Genomic DNA, 17,981 nt, shown 5'->3' with positions numbered 1-17,981 from the left:
TGCTTGGCTTGTCATCGGGGTTGTGCATGATGAGAGCATTCTTGTGTGATGAAAATGAAACATGACTAAACTATATGATTTTGTAGGGATGAACTTTCTTTGGCCATGTTATTTTGAGAAGACATAATTGCTTAGTTAGTATGCTTGAAGTATTATCATTTTTATGTCAATATGAACTTTTGTCTTGAATCTTTCGGATCTGAATATTCATACCACAATTAAGAAGAAACAATGAAATTATGCCAAGTAGCACTCCGCATCAAAAAAATCTGTTTTTATCATTTACCTACTCGAGGACAAGTAGGAATTAAGCTTGGGTATGCTTGATACGTCTCCAACGTATCTATAATTTTTTATTGCTCCATGCTATGTTATCTACTGTTTTGGGAAATATTGGGCTTTATTATCCACTTTTATATTATTTTTGGGACTAATCTATTAACCGGAGGCCCAGCCCAGAATTGCTGTTTTTTGCCTATTTCAGTGTTTCGAAGAAAAGGAATATCAAACGGAGTCGAAACGGAACGAAATCAACTGGAGAAGTTATTTTTGGAAGGAAAGCTACCGGATGGACTTGGACCCCACGTCAAGAGCCAAGGGAGGTGCTCACGAGGGTGGGGGGTGCCCCCCCAAGGGCGCGCCCCCTGCCTCGTGGGGCCCCCGAAGCTCCACCGACGTACTTCCTGCACCCATATATACCTACGTATCCTAAAACTTCCAGAACATACAATAGACCGGGAGTTCCGCCGCCAGAAGCCTCCGTAGCCACCGAAAACCAATCTAGACCCGTTCCGGCACCCTGCCGGAGGGGGAATCCTTCTCCGGGGGTCATCTTCATCATCCCGGTGCTCTCCATGATGAGGAGGGAGTAGTTCTCCCTCGGGGCTGAGGGTATGTACCAGTAGCTATGTGTTTGATCTGATGTATCGCGAGCTTTGCTATTATATTTGGATCCTATGATGTTTTCTCCCCCTCTACTCTCTTGTAATGAATTGAGTTTCCCCTTTGAAGTTATCTTATCGGATTGAGTCTTTAAAGATTTGAGAACACTTGATGTATGTCTTGCCGTGGATATCTGTGGTGACAATGGGATATCACGTGATTCACTTGATGTATGTTTTGGTGATCAACTTGCGGGTTCTGCCCATGAACCTATGCATAGGGGTTGGCACACGTTTTCATCGTGATTCTCCGGTAGAACTTTGGGGCACTCTTTGAGGTCCTTTGTGTTGGTTGAATAGATGAATCTGAGATTGTGTGATGCATATCGTATAATCATACCCACGGATACTTGAGGTGACATTGGAGTATCTAGGTGACATTAGGGTTTTGGTTGATTTGTGTATTAAGGTGTTATTCTAGTATGAACTCTAAGGCTGTTTGTGACACTTATAGGAATAGCCCAACGGATTGATTGGAAAGAATAATTTTGAGGTGGTTTCATACCCTACCATAATCTCTTCATTCGTTCTCCGCTATTAGTGACTTTGGAGTGACTCTTTGTTGCATGTTGAGGGATAGTTATGTGATCCAACTATGATATTATTGTTAAGAGAACTTACACTAGCGAAAGTCTGAACCCTAGGCCTTGTTTCAACGCATTGCAATACCGTTTATGCTCTCTTTTATCATTCCTTACCTTGCTGTTTTTATATTTTCAGATTACAAAAACCTTTATCTACCATCCATATACCACTTGTATCACCATCTCTTCGCCGAACTAGTGCACCTATACAATTTACCATTGTATTGGGTGTGTTGGGGACACAAGAGACTCTTTGTTATTGTTGGAAATATGCCCTAGAGGCAATAATAAATTGATTATTATTATATTTCCTTGTTCATGATAATCGTTTATTATCCATGCTAGAATTGTATTGATAGGAAACTCGGATACATGTGTGGATACATAGACAACATCATGTCCCTAGTAAGCCTCTAGTTGACTAGCTCGTTGATCAACATATGGTTACGGTTTCCTGACCATGGACATTGGATGTCGTTGATAACGGGATCACATCATTAGGAGAATGATGTGATGGACAAGACCCAATCCTAAGCATAGCACTAGATCGTGTAGTTCGTATGCTAAAGCTTTTCTAATGTCAAGTATCATTTCCTTAGACCATGAGATTGTGCAACTCCCAGATACCGTAGGAGTGCTTTGGGTGTGCCAAACGTCACAACGTAACTGGGTGGCTATAAAGGTACACTACAGGTATCTCCGAAAGTGTCTGTTGGGTTGGCACGAATCGAGACTGGGATTTGTCACTTCGTGTGAACGAAGAGGTATCTCTGGGCCCACTCGGTAGGACATCATCATAATGTGCACAATGTGATCAAGGAGTTGATCATGGGATGATGTGTTACGAAACGAGTAAAGAGACTTGCCGGTAACGAGATTGAACAAGGTATCGGGATACCGACGATCGAATCTCGGGCAAGTATCGTACCGCTAGACAAAGGGAATTGTATACGGGATTGATTAAGTCCTTGACATCGTGGTTCATCCGATGAGATCATCGTGGAACATGTGGGAGCCAACATGGGTATCCAGATCCCGCTGTTGGATATTGACCGGAGAACGTCTCGGTCATGTCTGCATGTCTCCCGAACCCGTAGGGTCTACACACTTAAGGTTCGATGACGCTAGGGTTATAAAGGAAGTTTGTATGTGGTTACCGAATGTTGTTCGGAGTCCCAGATGAGATCCCGGACGTCACGAGGAGTTCCGGAATGGTCCGGAGGTAAAGATTTATATATAGGAAGTCCTATTTCGGCCATCGGGACAAGTTTCGGGGTCATCGGTATTGTACCGGGACCACCGGAAGGGTCACGGGGGTCCACCGGGTGGGGCCACCTATCCCGGAGGGTCCCATGGGCTGAAGTGGGAAGGGATCCAGCCCAAAGTGGGCTGGGGCGCCACTTTCCCCAAGGGCCCATGCGCCTAGTGTGGGGAAACCCTAAAGGAAGAGTCCTAGGAGGGGAAGGCACCTCCTAGGTGCCTTGGGGGGGGGGAGGGAATCCTCCCTTGGCCGCCACCCCAAGACCCATCTAGGGCTGCCGCCCCTCTAGGGGTGGGAACCCTAGAGGGGGCGCACCCTCCTCCCTCTCCCCTATATATAGTGAGGCTTGGGGCTGCCCATAACACGCGATCTGATCTCTGCCTGTTGGTGCAGCCCTCCCTCTCTTTCTCCTCATATCCTATGGTGCTTGGCGAAGCCCTACAGGATTTCCACGCTCCTCCATCACCACCACGCCGTTGTGCTGCTGCTGGATGGAGTCTTCCTCAACCTCTCCCTCTCTCCTTGCTGGATCAAGGCATGGGAGACGTCACCGGGCTGTACGTGTGTTGAACACGGAGGTGCCGTCCGTTCGGCACTAGGATCATCGGTGATTTGGATCACGACGAGTACGACTCCATCAACCCCGTTCTCTTGAACGCTTCCGCACGCGATCTACAAGGGTATGTAGATCCACTCCTCCCTCGTTGCTAGATGACTCCATAGATTGATCTTGGTGACACGTAGGAAAATTTTGAATTTATGCTACGTTCCCCATCAGTTATTTGGTTGCGGGGTTGCTTGAGAGAGACCATCTTCATCCTACGCCTCCTACGAATTGATAAACCTTAGGTCATCCACTCGAGGAAAATTTGCTACTGTCCTACAAACCTCTGCACTTGGAGGCCCAACAACGTCTACAAGAAGAAGGTTGTGTAGTAGACATCAGGTTCCGCTATTGGTTATTGACCGGAGACGTGTCTCGGTCATGTCTACATAGTTCTCGAACCCGTATGGTCCGCACGCTTAACGTTTCGATGACAGTTACATTATGAGTTTATATGTTTTGATGTACCGAAGGTTGTTCGGAGTCCCGGATGTGATCACAGACATGACGAGGAGTCTCGAAATGTTCGATACATGAAGATTGATATATTGGAAGCCTATGTTTGGATATCTAAAGTGTTCTGGGTGAAATCGCGATTTTACCAGAGTACTGGGAGGTTACCGGAACCCCCCAGGAGGTTAATGGGCCTTAGTGGGCCTTTACGGAGAAGAGGAGAGGCGGCCAGGGCTGGGCCGCGCGCCCCTCCCCCCTAGTCCGAATAGGACAAGGAGAGGGGTGCGGTGAAGGAAATATGCCCTAGAGGCAATAATAAAGTTATTATTTATTTCCTTATATCATGATAAATGCTTATTATTCATGCTAGAATTGTATTAACCGGAAACATAATACATGTGTGAATACATAGACAAACAGAGTGTCACTAGTATGCCTCTACTTGACTAGCTCGTTAATCAAAGATGGTTATGTTTCCTAACCATGGACAAAGAGTTGTCATTTGATTAACGGGATCACATCATTAGTTGAATGATCTGATTGACATGACCCATTCCATTAGCTTAGCACCCGATCGTTTAGTATGTTGCTATTGCTTTCTTCGTGACTTATACATGTTCCTATGACTATGAGATTATGCAACTCCCGTTTGCCGGAGGAACACTTTGTGTGCTACCAAACGTCACAACGTAACTGGGTGATTATAAAGGAGCTCTACAGGTGTCTCCAAAGGTACATGTTGGGTTGGCGTATTTCGAGATTAGGGTTTGTCACTCCGATTGTCGGAGAGGTATCTCTGGGCCCTCTCGGTAATGCACATCACTGAAGCCTTGCAAGCATTGCAACTAATGAGTTAGTTGCGGGATGATGTATTACGGAACGAGTAAAGAGACTTGCCGGTAACGAGATTGAACTAGGCATGGGATACCGACGATCAAATTTCGGGCAAGTAACATACCGATGACAAAGGGAACAACGTATGTTGTTATGCGGTCTGACCGATAAAAGATCTTCGTAGAATATGTAGGAGCCAATATGAGCATCCAGGTTCCGCTATTGGTTATTGACCAGAGACGTGTCTCGGTCATGTCTGCATTGTTCTCGAACCCGTAGGGTCCGCACGCTTAAGGTTTCGATGACAGTTATATTATGAGTTTATGCGTTTTGATGTACTGAAGGTTGTTCGGAGTCCCGGATGTGATCACGGACATGACGAGGAGTCTCGAAATGGTCGAGACATAAAGATTGATATATTGGAAGCCTATGTTTGGATATCGGAAGTGCTCCGGGTGAAATCGGGATTTTACCGGATTATCGGGAGGTTACCGGAACCCCCCGGGAGGTATATGGGCCTTAGTGGGCCTTAGTGGAAGAGAGGAGAGGTGGCCATAGATGGGCCGCGCGCCCCTCCCCCCCCTTTTGTCCGAATAGGACAAGGAGAGGGGGCCGGCCCCCCTTCCCCTTCTCTCTCCTCTTTTCCCCCCTCCGCGAATCCTATTCCAACTAGGAAAGGGGGGGAGTCCTACTCCCGGAGGGAGTAGGACTCCTCCTGGCGCGCCTCTCCTGGCCGGCCGCACTCCCCCCCTTGAGCCTTTATATACGGAGGCAGGGGCACCCGCTAGAGACACAAGTTGATCCACGTGATCATATTCTTAGCCGTGTGCGGTGCCCCCTTCCACCATAGTCCTTGATAATATTGTAGCGGTGCTTAGGCGAAGCCCTGCGACAGTAGTACATCAAGATCGTCACTAGACCGTCGTGCTGACAGAACTCTTCCCCGACACTTTGCTGGATCGGAGTCCGGGGATCGTCATCGAGTTGAACGTGTGCTAGAACTCGGAGGTGCCGTAGTTTCGGTGCTTGATCGGTCGGGCCGTGAAGACGTACGACTACATCAACCAAGTTAACGCTTCCGTTGTCGATCTACAAGGGTACGTAGATCACACTCTCCCCCTCTCGTTGCTATGCATCACCATGATCTTGCGTGTGCGTAGGAATTTTTTTGAAATTACTACGAAACCCAACAGTGGCATCCGAGCCAGGTTTTATATGTTGATGTTATATGCACGAGTAGAACACAAGTGAGTTGTGGGCGATATAAGTCATACTGCTTACCAGCATGTCATACTTTGGTTCGGCGGTATTGTTGGACGAAGCGGCCCGGACCGACATTACGCGTACGCTTACGCGAGACCGGTTCTCCCGACGTGCTTTGCACATAGGTGGCTTGCGGGTGACAGTTTCTCCAACTTTAGTGTAACCAAGTGTGGCTACGCCCGGTCCTTGCGAAGGTTAAAACAGCACCAACTTGACAAACTATCGTTGTGGTTTTGATGCGTAGGTAAGATTGGTTCTTGCTTAAGCCCGTAGCAGCCACGTAAAACATGCAACAACAAAGTAGAGGACGTCTAACTTGTTTTTGCAGGGCATGTTGTGATGTGATATGGTCAAGACATGATACTAAATTTTATTGTATGACATGATCATGTTTTGTAACCAAGTTATCGGCAACTGGCAGGAGCCATATGGTTGTCGCTTTATTGTATGCAATGTAATCGCGTTGTAATGCTTTACTTTATCACTAAGCGGTAGCGATAGTCGTGGAAGCATAAGATTGGCGAGACGACAACGATACTACGATGGAGATCAAGGTGTCGCGTTAGTGACGATGGTGATCATGACGGTGCTTCGGAGATGGAGATCACAAGCACAAGATGATGATGGCCATATCATATCACTTATATTAATTGCATGTGATGTTTATATTTTATGCATCTTATCTTGCTTTGATTGACGGTAGCATTATAAGATGATCTCTCACTAATTATCAAGAAGTGTTCTCCCTGAGTATGGACCGTTGCGAAAGTTCTTCATGCTGAGACACCACGTGATGATCGGGTGTGATAGGCTCTACATTCAAATACAACGGGTGCAAAACAGTTGCACACGCGGAATGCTCAGGTTATACTTGACAAGCCAAGCACATACAGATATGGCCTCGGAATACGGAGACCGAAAGGTCGAGCGTGAATCATATAGTAGATATGATCAACATAGTGATGTTCACCAATGAAACTACTCCATCTCACGTGATGATCGGACATGGTTTAGTTGATTTGGATCACGTAATCACTTAAGAGGATTAGAGGGATGTCTATCTAAGTGGGAGTTCTTTAAGTAATATGATTAATTGAACCTAAAATTTATCATGAACTTAGTACCTCATAGTATCTTGCTTGTTTATGTATGATTGTAGATAAATGGCCCGTGCTGTTGTTCCGTTGAATTTTAATGCGTTCCTTGAGAAAGCAAAGTTGAAAGATGATGGTAGCAATTACACGGACTGGGTCCGTAACTTGAGGATTATCCTCATTGCTGCACAGAAGAATTACGTCCTGGAAGCACCGCTGGGTGCCAGGCCTGCTGCTGGAGCAACACCAGATGTTGTGAACGTCAGGCAGAGCAAAGCTGATGACTACTCGATAGTTCAATGTGCCATGCTTTACGTCTTAGAACCGGGACTTCAATAACGTTTTGAACGTCATGGGGCATATGAGATGTTCCAGGAGTTGAAGTTAATATTTCAAGCAAATGCCCGGGTTGAGAGATATGAAGTCTCCAATAAGTTCTATAGCTGCAAGATGGAGGAGAACAGTTCTGTCAGTGAGCATATACTCAAAATGTCTGGGTATAATAATCACTTGATTCAAATGGGAGTTAATCTTCCAGATGATTGCGTCATTAACAGAATTCTCCAATCACTGCCACCAAGCTACAAGAGCTTCGTGATGAACTATAATATGCAAGGGATGAATAAGACTATTCCCGAGCTCTTCGCAATGCTGAAAGTTGCGGAGGTAGAAATCAAAAAAGAGCATCAAGTGTTGATGGTCAACAAGACCACTAGTTTCAAGAAAAAAGGGTAAAGGGAAGAAGAAGGGGAACTTCAAGAAGAACAGCAAGCAAGTTGCTGCTCAAGAGAAGAAACCCAAGTCTGGACCTAAGCCTGAAACTGAGTGCTTCTACTGCAAGCAGACTGGTCACTGGAAGCGGAACTGCCCCAAGTATTTGGCGGATAAGAAGGATGGCAAGGTGAACAAAGGTATGTGTGATATACATGTTATTGATGTGTACCTTACTAATGCTCGCAGTAGCACCTGGGTATTTGATACTGGTTCTTTTGCTAATATTTGCAACTCAAAACAGGGACTACGGATTAAGCGGAGATTGGCTAAGGACGAGGTGACGATGCGCGTGGGAAACGGTTCCAAAGTCGATGTGATCGCAGTCGGCGCGCTACCTCTACATCTACCTTCGGGATTAATATTAGACCTAAATAATTGTTATTTGGTGCCAGCATTAAGCATGAACATTATATCTGGATCTTGTTTGATGCGAGACGGTTATTCATTTAAATCAGAGAATAATGGTTGTTCTATTTATATGAGTAATATCTTTTATGGTCATGCACCCTTGAAGAATGGTCTATTCTTATTGAATCTCGATTGTAGTGACACACATATTCATAATGTTGAAGCCAAAAGATGCAGAGTTGATAATGATAGTGCAACTTATTTGTGGCACTGCCGTTTAGGTCATATCGGTGTAAAGCGCATGAAGAAACTCCATACTGATGGACTTTTGGAACCACTTGATTATGAATCACTTGGTACTTGCGAACCGTGCCTCATGGGCAAGATGACTAAAACGCCGTTCTCCGGTACTATGGAGAGAGCAACAGATTTGTTGGAAATCATACATACAGATGTATGTGGTCCGATGAATATTGAGGCTCGTGGAGGATATCATTATTTTCTCACCTTCACAGATGACTTAAGCAGATATGGGTATATCTACTTAATGAAACATAAGTCTAATGTTTGAAAAGTTCAAAGAATTTCAGAGTGAAGTTGAAAATCATCGTAACAAGAAAATAAAGTTTCTATGATCTGATTATGGAGGAGAATATTTGAGTTACGAGTTTGGTGTACATTTGAAACAATGCGGAATAGTTTCACAACTCACGCCACCCGGAACACCACAGCGTAATGGTGTGTCCGAACTTCGTAATCGCACTTTACTAGATATGGTGCGATCTATGATGTCTCTTACTGATTTACCGCTATCGTTTTGAGGTTATGCTTTGGAGACAGCCGCATTCACGTTAAATAGGGCACCATCAAAATCCGTTGAGACGACGCCTTATGAACTATGGTTTGGCAAGAAACCAAAGTTGTCGTTTCTGAAAGTTTCGGGCTGCGATGCTTATGTGAAAAAGCTTCAACCTAATAAGCTCGAACCCAAATCGGAGAAATGTGTCTTCATAGGATATCCAAAGGAGACTATTGGATACACCTTCTATCACAGATCCGAAGGCAAGACTTTTGTTGCTAAGTTCGGAAACTTTCTGGAGAAGGAGTTTCTCTCGAAAGAAGTGAGTGGGAGGAAAGTAGAACTTGACGAGGTAACTGTACCTGCTCCCTTATTGGAAAGTAGTGCATCACAGAAAACTGTTTCTGTGACACCGACACCAATTAGTGAGGAAGCTAATGATAATGATCATAAAACTTCAGAACAAGATACTACTGAACCTTGTAGATCAACCAGAGTGAGATCCGCGCCAGAGTGGTACGGTAATCCAGTTCTGGAAATCATGCTACTAGATCATGATGAACCTACGAACTATGAAGAAGCGATGGTGAGCCCAGATTCCGCAAAATGGCTTGAAGCCATGAAATCTGAGATGGGATCCATGTATGAGAACAAAGTGTGGACTTTGGTTGACTTGCCCAATGATCGGCAAGCAATTGAGAATAAATGGATCTTCAAGAAGAAGACTGACGCCGACGGTAATATTACTGTCTACAAAGCTCGACTTGTTGCAAAAGGGTTTCGGCAAGTTCAAGGGGTTGACTACGATGAGACCTTCTCACCCATAGCGATGCTTAAGTCTGTCCGAATCATGTTAGCAATTGCCGCATTTTATGATTATGAAATTTGGCAGATGGATGTCAAAACTGCATTCCTAAATGGATTTCTGGAAGAAGAATTGTATATGATGCAACCGGAAGGTTTTGTCGATCCAAAGGGAGCTAACAAAGTGTGCAAGCTCCAGCGATCCATTTATGGACTGGTGCAAGCCTCTCGGAGTTGGAATAAACGCTTTGATAGTGTGATCAAAGCATTTGGTTTTATACAGACTTTTGGAGAAGCCTGTATTTACAAAAAGGTGAGTGGGAGCTCTGTAGCATTTCTGATATTATATGTGGATGACATATTACTGATTGGAAATGATATAGAATTTCTGGATAGCATAAAGGGATACTTGAATAAGAGTTTTTCAATGAAAGACCTCGGTGAAGCTGCTTACATATTAGGCATAAAGATCTATAGAGATAGATCAAGACGTTTAATTGGACTTTCACAAAGCGCATACCTTGACAAGATTTTGAAGAAGTTCAAAATGGATCAATCAAAGAAAGGGTTCTTGCCTGTGTTACAAGGTGTGAATTTGAGTCAGACTCAATGCCCGACCACTGCAGAAGATAGAAAGAAAATGAAAGATGTTCCTTATGCTTCAGCCATAGGCTCTATCATGTATGCAATGCTGTGTACCAGACCTAATGTGTGCCTTGCTATAAGTCTAGCAGGGAGGTACCAAAGTAATCCAGGAGTGGATCACTGGACAGCGGTCAAGAACATCCTGAAGTACCTGAAAAGGACTAAGGATATGTTTCTCGTATATGGAGGTGACAAAGAGCTCATCGTAAACGGTTACGTTGATGCAAGCTTTGACACTGATCCGAACGATTCTAAATCGCAAACCGGATACGTGTTTACATTAAACAGTGGAGCTGTCAGCTGGTGCAGTTCTAAACAGAGCGTCGTGGCGGGATCTACGTGTGAAGCGGAATACATAGCTGCTTCGGAAGCAGCGAATGAAGGAGTCTGGATGAAGGAGTTCATATCCGATCTAGGTGTCATACCTAGTGCATCGGGTCCAATGAAATTTTTTTGTGATAATACTGGTGCAATTGCCTTGGCGAAGGAATCCAGATTTCACAAGAGAACCAAGCACATCAAGAGACGCTTCAATTCCATCCGGGATCTAGTCCAGCTGGGAGACATAAAGATTTGCAAGATACATACGGATTTGAATGTAGCAGACCCGTTGACTAAGCCTCTTCCACGAGCAAAACATGATCAACACCAAGGCTCCATGGGTGTTAGAATCATTACTGTGTAATCTAGATTATTGACTTTAGTGCAAGTGGGAGACTGAAGGAAATATGCCCTAGAGGCAATAATAAAGTTATTATTTATTTCCTTATATCATGATAAATGTTTATTATTCATGCTAGAATTGTATTGACCGGAAACATAATACATGTGTGAATACATAGACAAACAGAGTGTCACTAGTATGCCTCTACTTGACTAGCTCGTTAATCAAAGATGGTTATGTTTCCTAACCATGGACAAAGAGTTGTCATTTGATTAACGGGATCACATCATTAGTTGAATGATCTGATTGACATGAACCATTCCATTAGCTTAGCACCCGATCGTTTAGTATGTTGCTATTGCTTTCTTCATGACTTATACATGTTCCTATGGCTATGAGATTATGCAACTCCCGTTTGCCAGAGGAACACTTTGTGTGCTACCAAACGTCACAATGTAACTGGGTGATTATAAAGGAGCTCTACAGGTGTCTCCAAAGGTACATGTTGGGTTGGCGTATTTCGAGATTAGGATTTGTCACTCCGATTGTCGGAGAGGTATCTCTGGGCCCTCTCGGTAGTGCACATCATTGAAGCCTTGCAAGCATTGCAACTAATGAGTTAGTTGCGGGATGATGTATTACGGAACGAGTAAAGAGACTTGCCGGTAACGAGATTGAACTAGGTATGGGATACCGACGATCGAATTTCGGGCAAGTAACATACCGATGACAAAGGGAACAACGTATGTTGTTATGCGGTCTGGCCGATAAAAGATCTTCGTAGAATATGTAGGAGCCAATATGAGCATCCAGGTTCCGCTATTAGTTATTGACCGGAGACGTGTCTCGGTCATGTCTGCATTGTTCTCGAACCCGTAGGGTCCGCACGCTTAAGGTTTCGATGACAGTTATATTATGAGTTTATGCGTTTTGATGTACCGAAGGTTGTTCGGAGTCCCGGATGTGATCACGGACATGACGAGGAGTCTCGAAATGGTCGAGACATAAAGATTGATATATTGGAAGCCTATGTTTGGATATCGGAAGTGTTCCGGGTGAAATCGGGATTTTACCGGATTACCGGGAGGTTACCGGAACCCCCCGGGAGGTATATGGGCCTTAGTGGGCCTTAGTGAAAGAGAGGAGAGGTGGCCATAGATGGGCCGCGCGCCCCTCCCCCCTTTTGTCCGAATAGGACAAGGAGAGGGGGCCGGCCCCCCCTTCCCCTTCTCTCTCCTCTTTTCCCCCCTCCACGAATCCTATTCCAACTAGGAAAGGGGGGGAGTCCTACTCGGACTCCTCCTGGCGCGCCTCTCCTGGCCGGCCGCACTCCCCCCCTTGAGCCTTTATATACGGAGGCAGGGGCACCCCCTAGAGACACAAGTTGATCTACGTGATCATATTCTTAGCCGTGTGCGGTGCCCCCTTCCACCATAGTCCTCGATAATATTGTAGCGGTGCTTAGGCGAAGCCCTGCGACAGTAGTACATCAAGATCGTCACCACGCCGTCGTGCTGACGGAACTCTTCCCCGACACTTTGCTGGATCGGAGTCCGGGGATCGTCATCGAGCTGAACGTGTGCTAGAACTCGGAGGTGTCGTAGTTTCGGTGCTTGATCGGTCGGGCCGTGAAGACGTACGACTACATCAACCAAGTTAACGCTTCCGTTGTCGATCTACAAGGGTACGTAGATCACACTCTCCCCCTCTCGTTGCTATGCATCACCATGATCTTGCGTGTGCGTAGGAATTTTTTTGAAATTACTACGAAACCCAACATGCGGCGCCCCCCTTCCTTCCTCTCTCCCTCCTCTTTCCCCCTCCCAAGTCCTAATCCAACTAGGAAAGGGGGGTCCTACTCTCGGTGGGAGTAGGACTCCTCCTGGCGCGCCCTCTCTCCTGGCTGGCCGCACCCTCCCCCTTGCTCCTTTATATACGGGGGCAAGGGGGCACCCTAGAGACACAACAATTGATCGTTTGATGTTTTAGCCGTGTGCAGTGTCCCCCTCCACCATAGTCCACCTCGATAATACTGTAGCGGTGCTTAGGCGAAGCCCTGCGTCGGTAGAACATCATCATCGTCACCACGCCGTCGTGCTGACGAAACTCTCCCTCAACACTCGGCTGGATCGGAGTTCGAGGGACGTCATCGGGCTGAACGTGTGCTGAACTCGGAGGTGTCGTGCGTTCGGTACTTGAACGGTCGGATCGTGAAGACGTACGACTACATCAACCGCGTTGTGCTAACGCTTCCGCTTTCGGTCTACCAGGGTACGTGGACAACACTCTCCCCTCTCGTTGATGTGCATCACCATGATCTTGCGTGTGCGTAGGATTTTTTTTTGAAATTACTACGTTCCCCAACACTAGCAGGGAAACTACACATCATGAGGTACGAGAGAAAGTTGCAAATCATGGTTAGACAGTTGGCCGTGGCAGTATACGAAGTTGCACATCCACTGTTAGTTTTGTTGGCCGATGTAGCAAACAGTGAAGCACATCCACGGGCAGGGAAAAGTTGCAGATCAACTACTATGTTGTTGGCCTGGGCAACAGACGAAGTTGCACATTTCATTGGAAGGAGGTAGTTTGGCACCATCATTAAAAACTACGCGTTTACGGTATAGGAGAAAAGTTGCACATCCCTGTCAGGTAGTTGCACACCGACGGCTAGGCAGTTGCACAAACACAAAGAGAAAATTGCACAAAAATAAATTCGTTAAAACATAGCCATGCGGGATCTAGTTTCGAAGAGCACACCACAAAGGTTTCAAAAGTGAAAACGGATCTTAATTTCAATACGCGGTTTGGAAGTTATGGTTTTAAAAAAAAATTAAAACGCGAAGTGTGTTCACATTTTACGTGGGTGCTTTGCAATTAATTTTTATTTATATCATGTTCACACCTGTTTACTTTTCCTAATATGAATTAGGAGAACAAAATATTTCCTTTTTCGACCGGCCACTAGGGAGCGCTAGCGGGCCAACGGCCACCCGCTAGACGCATCCTAAAAAGAAAACATCGACTGCTTGGATAATTATGTTTTTTTATATAACGAAAAACATCAATAATGTAGAGGGGAATGAGATGCCAACGATAGGTATATGCTTTTTTTCTAGATTATTATTTTCATTTTAAAAAAACGGATCCGTGTGAGAAATGTTTTTTTAGAAGAACGTGTGGAGAAATTAATAAGAGATTATTTTATTGGGCCTTGGGCTACTTCGTGGGCTGGATCATAGTGGACCAGAATAGGGTGGCATAAAAGAAACACACCGCTGCCTCTTCGTTCCCGTCAAAGAGAGAGAGAGAAAAATACACCCAACACTTCCTCCGTCACCGCTGCCACCAGTTCTTTCTTATCCATCGCCTTTGCGAGCTCCTTTCTATCCATCCATGACCTCTTGGAGGATGCCTGCGCCACCGCCGAGCAGAATAGGTGGCCGGCCGGAGACGGGGGAGGGCTCGCCGGAGACCGGAGAGGGCGAGGGAGATGGAGGCGATGCGCGGGAATTAGACATCCTAGATCCACGCGGCGGAGACGAACGTGGGGCGGAGCATCGGAAGACGCCGCCGGCCGTGCACTCCGAGATTGGCCGCTGTACTGCAATCGAGGCGTATTGCCTGTAAGATGCTACTGTACACTGCAATGATAAGGATCGTTCTTGAAAATAGGATAGTTCATACTGTATGTGTTATCTGGCTGGTTGCATACAGGATTTCTGTCACACACATACGCTTCTGTAATTACCATCAATAGTTGTGAATGACGAGATTTCTTATTCAGTACAGGAGGATGTATTTGTTTTTTTTTTATGATAGCGTAGTAACCGTGGTGATGATTACCTTCTGCAAGGCGAACCAAGGTCTTGTTTCGGGTAATGGATTCCATCAGCAACTGTGATTTGTCTTCCATTTTTTGGTGCTTGCAATGCATTTGTTTCGTTCCTCTTAAATTATCCAGATTACGCCCTTTGCAACGTTGAGACATGCGTTGCAAGTTGCTGATGAAAGAGTTACCCTCTGCCTGCTGTTCCACAGAAATGCCATGTTAAGAACAAGGATGCCAGATAGTTACTGGATGAGCTCTGTTTTATTGGATGGGCTCTGTTTTCTTGCATACCTAGTAGCAAAAAAACTGCCATGGGGGTGCTGTCCAGAAGCGATGTTTTTGTCTGCGGTGTCTTCAGGTTGGAACTTTGAGTTTTCTAAGACAGAATTTCGTACCAGGTCAATTAGAATGTGTAACGGAAATGGAGCTTATGCCATCTTATCCTCATAGCATTGTTACCGTGAGAGTATCTTCCCCTGAAAAAAGGTGGCCGCATGTAGTTTTGGTTGACTCTAACAAATCTACCGGTAGTTTATTATTCTGGTAATTTGCTATGCCTGCCTGCCAGCTGCCCAAATTTGGGATTGCTTCAGGAGTTATATCGAGCGACATATGTGTAGATGGCGCTTTTGCAAAGTAACGTGTCATGCAGTAGTCCCCTGTGTAACACCAACTAGTTCTTACTAAGGGGTTCCTCCCTTATTCGGATTTGCCTTTCCATTTTGAAGTCTACTTGGTACGAAATTCATAGAACCAATTAGTTTGGACAACAGTGTTCTGCTTCCCTATGTTTATGTTGTGCCTTGTGGTCCCATGTGATCTAATTTGCAGCTGCACTGGTTTGATCCAAGCTGTGCTCCCTCTATGTATGCCTTGCTATTCCAAACAGCATTGGTTATTTTCTTTAGTTCTATATTTACATGATCGGCTATCACTGTTTATGATGTTTACTACGGTAGCACCAAAAAATGATGTTCCGGATATATGTGCAGACTACTGAATGTGTCCAGGCTTTCTGCATTTGGTTTGCAGGTGGCAAAGTTGGTTCTTGAAAATGTTTAGAACGATCTTGATCCACTGGAGGTTCTGCGGCCAAAGCTGCCATCTAATTTAATTGTTCTGAGTTCTGCCTTTTCAGATTAGGTAACCAGAAGAGTCACAGTTGCAGGACAATATTGTCAGAAGGACGGAATCTGACATCGAACGTCTTGTGTGGTCAGAGCATGAACCATATGCACCCAAACCTCTTCTCAGTATGCATGTAAGGATGGGGGACAAGGCATGTGAAATGGCAGTGGCTGTGTGCCTCTGCCGACGGAGTCTCACCAACATCTGTCTCTCTACTCAAATGCAGGCAAGTTTAGCTCCCAATTCCTCCATTTGGTGCTATTGCAATATATCCTGCTTTTTATTGCATTTCTGCAGTTAGTCTGAACTCTGAAGTCTGAACCTCAGCTCTCATAATGTTTGAAACGCAGGAAGTTATTGGCAGAGCTGAATGAACTCTATCCCAATTGGAATTTCTACTTCACAAACATGACGGCAACTTGACCACGGAGATGTACGAAACCAGTCTTGGCTGCAAGACCGGCACAAACAACCCCCTCATCAACTTCATGGTGAGCAGATTCCTTCATCCGAGTGCTGGGATCGATGGGGTGCTACCTTGTCGATGGAATGATGAACGCCAGAGGAAAGGTCGTGTCCGAATATCTACCGGTGAACAGGGATAGATTCTGGTAAGTAAGCAACCTGAAAGCAGCAATGCCTTGTCGACCGTCTCGTCGCGCCCACAAATATAAGATATTATGTCATAGTTTGCTTGCTTGTCTGTAGAGCAATATAGGTGCTAGCCTTTAGCCCATGACGAAACTTATGAACCAAGTAGGAGAGCATGCTGTACTTGTGGTATCAAATCAGGCCCATGTCTTTTGATCTGGTATCCACTGAAGGCCATACACATATATTATCTTGGAGGACCAACATATTGTGGAAAAGAGGATGCACTTACTCGATTTTCAGTGGCACGCATAATGCGGATGAGTGGTACACGAGAGATCCAATTACACAACTTCTCTATAGTAGTATGACAGTAACGGCTGCCCCATGGAAAAGAGATTGACAGGCACACGTTTCCTGCATCCTGGAATAACCTGAACCTTTTTCCTCTTTAATTGTCAACCATTTGATTTCCTCAAGATCTTACCAGAAAATCTCTACCCACCAACTTCAGGTAGTGAATAATAACTAATGGGTCATCTCTAGGTTGAGAAAGTACTCACTCATCTTTACTTAAATTAACTTTGAGTGGTCATTTGCGCCAACATTCAGTTGGTATGAAACCTATGTATAGCATGTCAAATGTGCTATATTTCCGAATGTGAAACCTATGTCGCAAGTGATACGAAAAGAATGTCAAATGTGCTATTTCTGAATAGAGAAAGGAATGGTATAGCATGCATGTATGCACTCAGATTTTTATCCAAACTTTTCCATGTCAATATGCAGATCCTTGCCAAGGGTGACGCACCTGGTCCCTGCTCAACCATCCATTCACCCACTGCTTCGGGAGATAGATGGATGGACCCTGAAATAGACACTGTAACAGCGCCCTCAAGGAAAAGATGGCACAACGTAGTACCGGGTGAGTGCAACACATCACTGGATCTGAATCAGGGTGCTAGTGGCCATGAGCTCACTGCGTTTCGGTTTGTTCCCCACTTGAGGTGGGATGGTGAGGCTCCTTTCGGGTCCAAGTCGGCAATGGGTCGATCGGTCGACTGTGTGCGAGGCGCAAGCGCGTCATTGGCGCCTCGGTGGATCCATTGGCCTGGTGATTCAGCTTGGATGAGGGGCAATGCAGCAGTGGGTTCAGTCAGCAAATGGTTTCTGTTTGTGGGTGAAACTGTGTGAAATGGATTGGCATGAAATGAAATTCAGAAAGCAGTAGAAGTGCACTGCATTTTTCTCTTTCTGAAGAAAGTGTGTGCACTGCTGCATGGTTAATTATTGGGATGGCCTCAATGGCAATGTTAGGTATCAGATAGTGGTATATTCTCATGAGAGTACCAGATGGATGCC

At 45.3% G+C, this 17,981-nt stretch overlaps 1 pseudogene; it reads left to right on the top strand.

The window, feature by feature from the left end:
* The first annotated feature begins 14,464 nt into the window (after positions 1 to 14,464).
* Positions 14,465 to 17,401, top strand: LOC125517010 (uncharacterized; annotated as a pseudogene).
* The last annotated feature ends 580 nt before the right edge of the window (positions 17,402 to 17,981 follow it).

This window comes from Triticum urartu, chromosome 6A (genome assembly GCF_056163025.1).
Source record: "Triticum urartu cultivar PI428250 chromosome 6A, HENAU_Tu73, whole genome shotgun sequence".
In the NCBI taxonomy this organism is placed as follows: Eukaryota; Viridiplantae; Streptophyta; class Magnoliopsida; order Poales; family Poaceae; genus Triticum; species Triticum urartu.
This window is presented reverse-complemented; position numbering and strand designations above follow the sequence as displayed.